Source organism: Xenopus laevis, chromosome 8S (assembly GCF_017654675.1).
Source record: "Xenopus laevis strain J_2021 chromosome 8S, Xenopus_laevis_v10.1, whole genome shotgun sequence".
Classification (NCBI taxonomy): domain Eukaryota; kingdom Metazoa; phylum Chordata; class Amphibia; order Anura; family Pipidae; genus Xenopus; species Xenopus laevis.
In genome coordinates this window covers 79,593,662-79,599,813 of record NC_054386.1, presented here as the reverse complement: position 1 = coordinate 79,599,813, position 6,152 = coordinate 79,593,662, and positions in this window count along the sequence as shown.

The following is a 6,152-nucleotide window of genomic DNA, read 5'->3' as shown; positions in this document are numbered from 1 at the left end:
TTTTTTGATAGTGTAACAAACTGTAACCTACAGCACTTTAATACCCCTCCGAATTGTGTCTGTCTGTTACCCTCCTGTTTAGACTGTAAGCCCTACGGGGTAGGGTCCTCCAGCCTTTTGTCTCCTTGACACTGAGCACTTAATCTGTATTGTAATTATATTTTATATTTACGTGAATTGTATTTTTAATGATGCACTTATTGTTACTTTTTATTTCAATCACCCCTTGTTTGTTACTTCTAATTTATTGTTTTGCTGTACAGTGCTTTGCAGGAGCGATATACAAATAAAAATATACATACATACACTTGCTGGGGGGACAATATGCCACTTTCTTTGTGTATGTGTGGGGGTACACTGTGTCAATTGGTTGGGGGGTATACTATGTCACTTGGTTGTAGGGTTGCCACCTTTTCTGGAAAAAAATACCGGTCTTCCTATATATTTATCTCTTTTCCCTATTAATAACATTTAAATCAACCGGTAAAATACCAGCCAAGTGGCAACCCTACTTGGTTGGGGGGTACACTATGTCACTTGTTAGGGGGGTACACTGTGTCACTTTGTTAGGGGGCAGGAATTCACTGTGCCTCTGGATACTTATGGGAGGGGAACTGGACCAGCTGCTGTTGGTGGGTGGAAGAACATCGGCTGATCTGTTCATTTCTACTTTATTTGATCGGAGTGGTTAATGGCAGGTCGGGAGATGGGGAAGTCAGATCGTTCGATGATTCGTACGTTCGGATCTTTGCGTCTATGGTCATCTTAACTCTATTTTTGTGTGCTATGTAATCTTTGTGCATAATGGGGTGCTGTGTAATGTATGTATATTGATGTTGTGCGATTTTGAATCCATGTGTCATGTTGAGATGAGTGCTATGTAAGGCATGCAAAGTGTGATAGGGTGCATGGGCTTGCAATGCATTTGTACAGGGTCTCTGGGAGCTTTCAGTATCTACATATAATTCGGCTTGTAATAGTCTTGAGTTTTATAATTCCTATTTTTTCCTATGGGACATAGCTTCTTATTCCTTTTTAGTTTAATTAATTTGCAGAACTAACTACTTTTAGTTAATCTTCAGTGTTATCTGTATGTGTAGACATGAACAGGTTAATGAGTGATTAATTTTTCCCTATTTTACAGCTACTGCTTTACCCCTCAAACAATGGCGGTCTCTATAAACATATAATGCATAAAACAGCTCATGTGTAAAACCCTGCTTCATGGAAATAAACCATTTTCATTTTTCATAAATTAGTAGTATGTGCCATTGGGTAATCCTAACTAGTAAATTGACATTTTAAAAATAGGGCAGCCACCTGGGATCATAGGATTCACTGTGCACACAAACATACCAAACAAACTATACTTGTTAGATCCCATGAGCCAATTAACAAACAAAGCTCTGTCTTTTTGCTTCCACACTTCTTCCTGATACAATTAGAGTTGTAGTATTTCTGGTCAGGTGATATCTGAACTTCTGAAACAGCACACAGACCATCATGAAATGGTGGTTTATGGCAAGAGATGTAAAAGGGCAATATTTACATAAATCTATATATACCAGTTTGACAAGATTATTTAAAATCCAACTTAATTAGATATAAACGATCTGTTGCTCAAGTATTCATTTTGGGGGTATAGTTTACCTTTAATTATATATTAAATAAAATTAGTAGTGTTGCAAGACAAATGTGCTTTGGCCAATAAGTCACTAATAGAGCATGGAGCTATGCTTCAGCTTTTCTCTACAGGTGAAAAACTAATGTGCTCCCATCTGCTTCTGTTTCTGTGCTGACAGGCATGAGGTTTTCCTGTGTGTAGATGCATGCAGCAGATATCGGCAAGAAAATTCATACTTCCACACAATTCCAGGCTGATACCCATTCTGTGTGTTAGTACATAGGTCAACTCTTGTGTCCTTGGTGCATTGGAACCCACTTACTTAGTGCTGCAAGTAAAAAGATGTCCTCTTCACTTCAAGGGGCAGCCAGGGAGAAGAGGTACGTGCTTGATGCCCCTTCACCTTTGCACCCTAGGATTGTGCTTCTCTGCCTGTTCTGTCCCTGCCTGTAATAATAAAGATTTTTATTTTATGATGTCAGATAGTACCTCCATCTTTACTATATGACTTTACTATATGTATAACAAAAGCTGGCTCTCGCACACCCAATGTAAGATGCGAAGTCTGGTGCTGAGTGGTAGAGGTTCGGCCACCTCACAATTGAATCAATGAAGAAATCCACGGCACACAGGCTGCTGCAAGCAAGGCACACAGGCTGCTGCAAGCAAGGAACCCCTTGCACGTTTAATACGGAAGTGAGCAACGTTCCGGGGTCACGCCCCTTTGTCAAGCCTGGCTTGACAAAGGGGCGTGACCCCGAAACGTTGCTCACTTCCGCATTAAACGTGCAAGGGGTTCCTTGCTTGCAGCAGCCTGTGTGCCGTGGATTTCTTCTTTATTTACTATATGTATACCTTGGCACTGTTTTTTACAGGATACCCATTTATTAATAGAATTGTCTTTTCCTCTTATTGATTTGTCAACAAAATGGTTGACGTATACCTGGACCCCGCCTGGTCATGGCAAATGTCTGCTCAGTGTTAAGCCTCTGGTTAATGTACAATGGAGGGCACTCTAAAAGTGGCCATACACGGGCCGATAAAAGCTGCCGACAAGCCAAATCGGCAGCTTATTGGCCCGTGTATGGGGCCCCCATCGGCCAGATCTCGATCGGATGGGACAAAAAATCCTGTCGGGTCGCGGCCGCATCTGTTCGTTGATGCGGTCCCGCAATCCGACCCCCATTCCCATTCGTTAGGATCCGATTGTTGGGCCCTAGGGAGATTTAGTCGCCCGGCGACTAATTGTCTCTTCTTTGGGGCGACTAATCTCCCCAAACTGCCTTCCGCCTGCTAGAATGAAAAATCAACAGCGGCATGGCACTTGCTGCGCTTCGTTTTCCAAAGTTGCCTCACGAGGAAACTTTGGGTGACTTCGGAAAATGAAGCGCCACAAGGGCCCGGCCTAGGGCGGCAGAATATTAGGAGTAGCATGCCGCCCAGCCGCTTATCGGGGAGCTAAGCTCCCCAGCGTTCCGGTACAGGTGCACATGTGCGCTCGCACCGGAGGGGGGTATGCGTATGGGCACTAGGACCGTGTGGTACCACCTGGCTGCGTGGTCCTAGTGCCTGCCTGCTTACCCCCTCGGGCTGTCCGCCCATTATAGCTAGCACTGGTGGTGGGGTGGGTGCTACGTTGGTGGGGCTTCCCCCCCCCCCATTGTCACAGTATGGGGGGGTGAGTTGACTGGCCACATTGACTAGGGAAAAACTAGAATATTTTCTTTCCTTATACTGCATCTTACAGATAATTGCCATAAAAAGGGAATTTGTTTGCTCCCAAGTTCACAGACTAGTTTCTACCATGCACTGGACCTGAAAGTAATTGCCGTTAAATTACCAAAACAATGCCATTGAATCCTAATACAAACGGGCGGATTTCCTGGTCGGCTGCCCCTATTTTGCGTGGTCCTTGCGCCCCTGGGTCACGTGGCCCTAGTGCCCACACTACCCCCTCTTAGAGCTGCGCATCCCCAGTGCTCCCCAGAAAGCGGCTGGGCGGCAAGTCGCCCCTCAGATTTTGCCGACCTAGGCCTATGTGGCCTTGCCACAAATCCAGGCCTGAATTCAAAAGCTTAAGATGCTTAAACAGTATGGGAATTAGCTTGTTATATTTTCAAATGGCTATATGTGAAGCCATTAAATCCTAATGCAGATCCTATACTGCAGTAGAGAAAGACAGAATGGGAAATAACTTGGCCTAATAGCAAAATTACTAGTTTCCCCTTACTAATCCTGCCATATATTCACAAATACGTCCCTTAATGGGTTGCAATGTAATTCTCTGGTCAATTTTCTATATAAATCTATTTACCAGACCATAAAGTTGATATTTTGTTAGGGCCTTTATCAGGATGGGAATTAGCTAACTGTCAGGAGTGACTATATTATATCCTTATATGGGACCTTTCTTATAAAGTTCTTTGAAGTTCCCTATATTGGATGGTGTTCAGCTTCATCATTACAGATTGGACTTGTTCCCATTTTTCATACTTCACCACCAGAAGGTTCAGGTTCTTTCTTTTGATAGAAACTAGCTCACTGCCTAACATATAACATACAGTACAGGGACGATCCTTTCTGAGTATAGGAACTAGACACTTCCGAGAAAAGAGAGAGCATGCGCCATACTTCTTAATTTCACCCACCCACTTCCTCTTCATTCAATGCCTTCCATAAAACATTTTAGGAAACAAGGGACAATTTAAAAATGTTATTCTCTTAACAGCCAGCAGGTGGTAGACACTGATCATGGCGTTTTTGCGCTTGTCTGCTGCACTGAGCATGTCTTTACAATGGTCAGGTTCCTTGATGTGAAACACAAGAACCCACCAGCACACCCTGGTCTCTCGAACACGAGTAGGTCCCGTGCGCAGTCTCAGGGATCGGCACCCTCAATTATTAGTGATAAAAAGAAGATGAATTGGCACTACGGACTCCATGGAAGCGGGACAATCCCTGCGTGTTTATTCAAAGTAACGTTTCGGGGGCGTGCCTCGTCACGAAGGGGCACGCCCCCGAAACGTTACTTTGAATAAATACGCATGGCTTGTCCCGCTTGCATGGAGTCCATAGTGCCGGTTCATCTTTTTATTACAGGTTTCTTGATGTTCATACTTTTCTCTGGCTAGATTTGTTTCTATTTTTCTTTTATTATCCAGCTGAAAACTGTTTCCCAGAAGATAGCAATTCTAACCAACTTGTCTGTGTATATAAAATGTTAGACATTATTCAGTTCTTATACCCCAACTATAACCAAAAGACAATTTGTGAGGGCTGCTATTTTGGAAAGAGCATTTTGACTGTACAGTTAAAGAAACTATTATCCAGAATGCTTGCTTGAAACCTGAGGTTTTCTGGATAAGGGATATTTGGGTAATTTGGATCAACATACCTTAAGTCTGCCCAAAAAATATTTTAACATTATTTTCTCACCAATATGTATTCATGAAGTTTAGTTAGGGTTGAGGTACAAGGTAATATTTTAATATATAAAGAGGAAAAAGGACATTTTTAATTAAAATTATTTGCTAATATGGCAGATAGCCTTTCTGTTATTTGGAGCTTTCTGGATAAGGGGTCCCGTACCTATATCTGTTCTAAAGAGGATTGTGGTGATCGAAAAATGCTGCATTCCATATGCATTAGTGAATTTATAAACAGAGCTATTTTGTGCTTTAATCTTTCATACCTATAAGGGTGCTGGCAGAAGGGGGACATTAGTCGTCCAGCGACAAATCTCTTCTGCGTATGACTAATCTCCCCATACTGCCTTCCGGCCAGCTAAAATATGAATCATCGATGGGATCGCTTCAGATTTCCAAAGTCGCCCCCGAATTTACCTCATATTTTTAAAAAGTTACAACCAGGCGTTAAGCAAAAGCTGTTTCAATAGCAATTACATTTACAAATAACGTTTAAAGCACTAACAATTTTAAATATATTCATATTGGAAAGTTGCTTACAATTGTGTTTTCTTTTATCGGGTTAAAATAAATAAATAAATAATTTTGGCTTGACATGTCTAAGTATCGGGTATACATACACATAATCCAGCACTTAATGGGGAATGCAAGCACAATGCAAAAAGTATAAACTTCAAAGCATAAAGGCAATTCAGATTCGGCAGTTACTTGCATGATTTTCATGAATTGGGTGCCAATACCCCAAACCCGTAGCAGGGGGAGAAATTACAACTTCAAAAACTACAAATTCCTAAATGGCTTACACACTGGACAGTGATAAAGTCCTTTATTCCAAGCTTTATTCAAACATTAAAAACTGCCTGACATGTTTCATCCTCCCAAGTTTTAATTTTTACACTGAACTGGCGCAAATTTGCAGTGAATTTTGCAAGTTTCGCCGCCAGCAAATAAATTAGCGAAATTGACAATTAACGGACACCCATTGACTTTAATGTCGCAAATGTCGCCGGCGTCGAAATTCAAGTTTCGCAAATTTCGTGGAGAATCTAAGCGGTATAAATACGCCCATCACTATTTTCCACCCTTCTGAATCTTTCAATAGT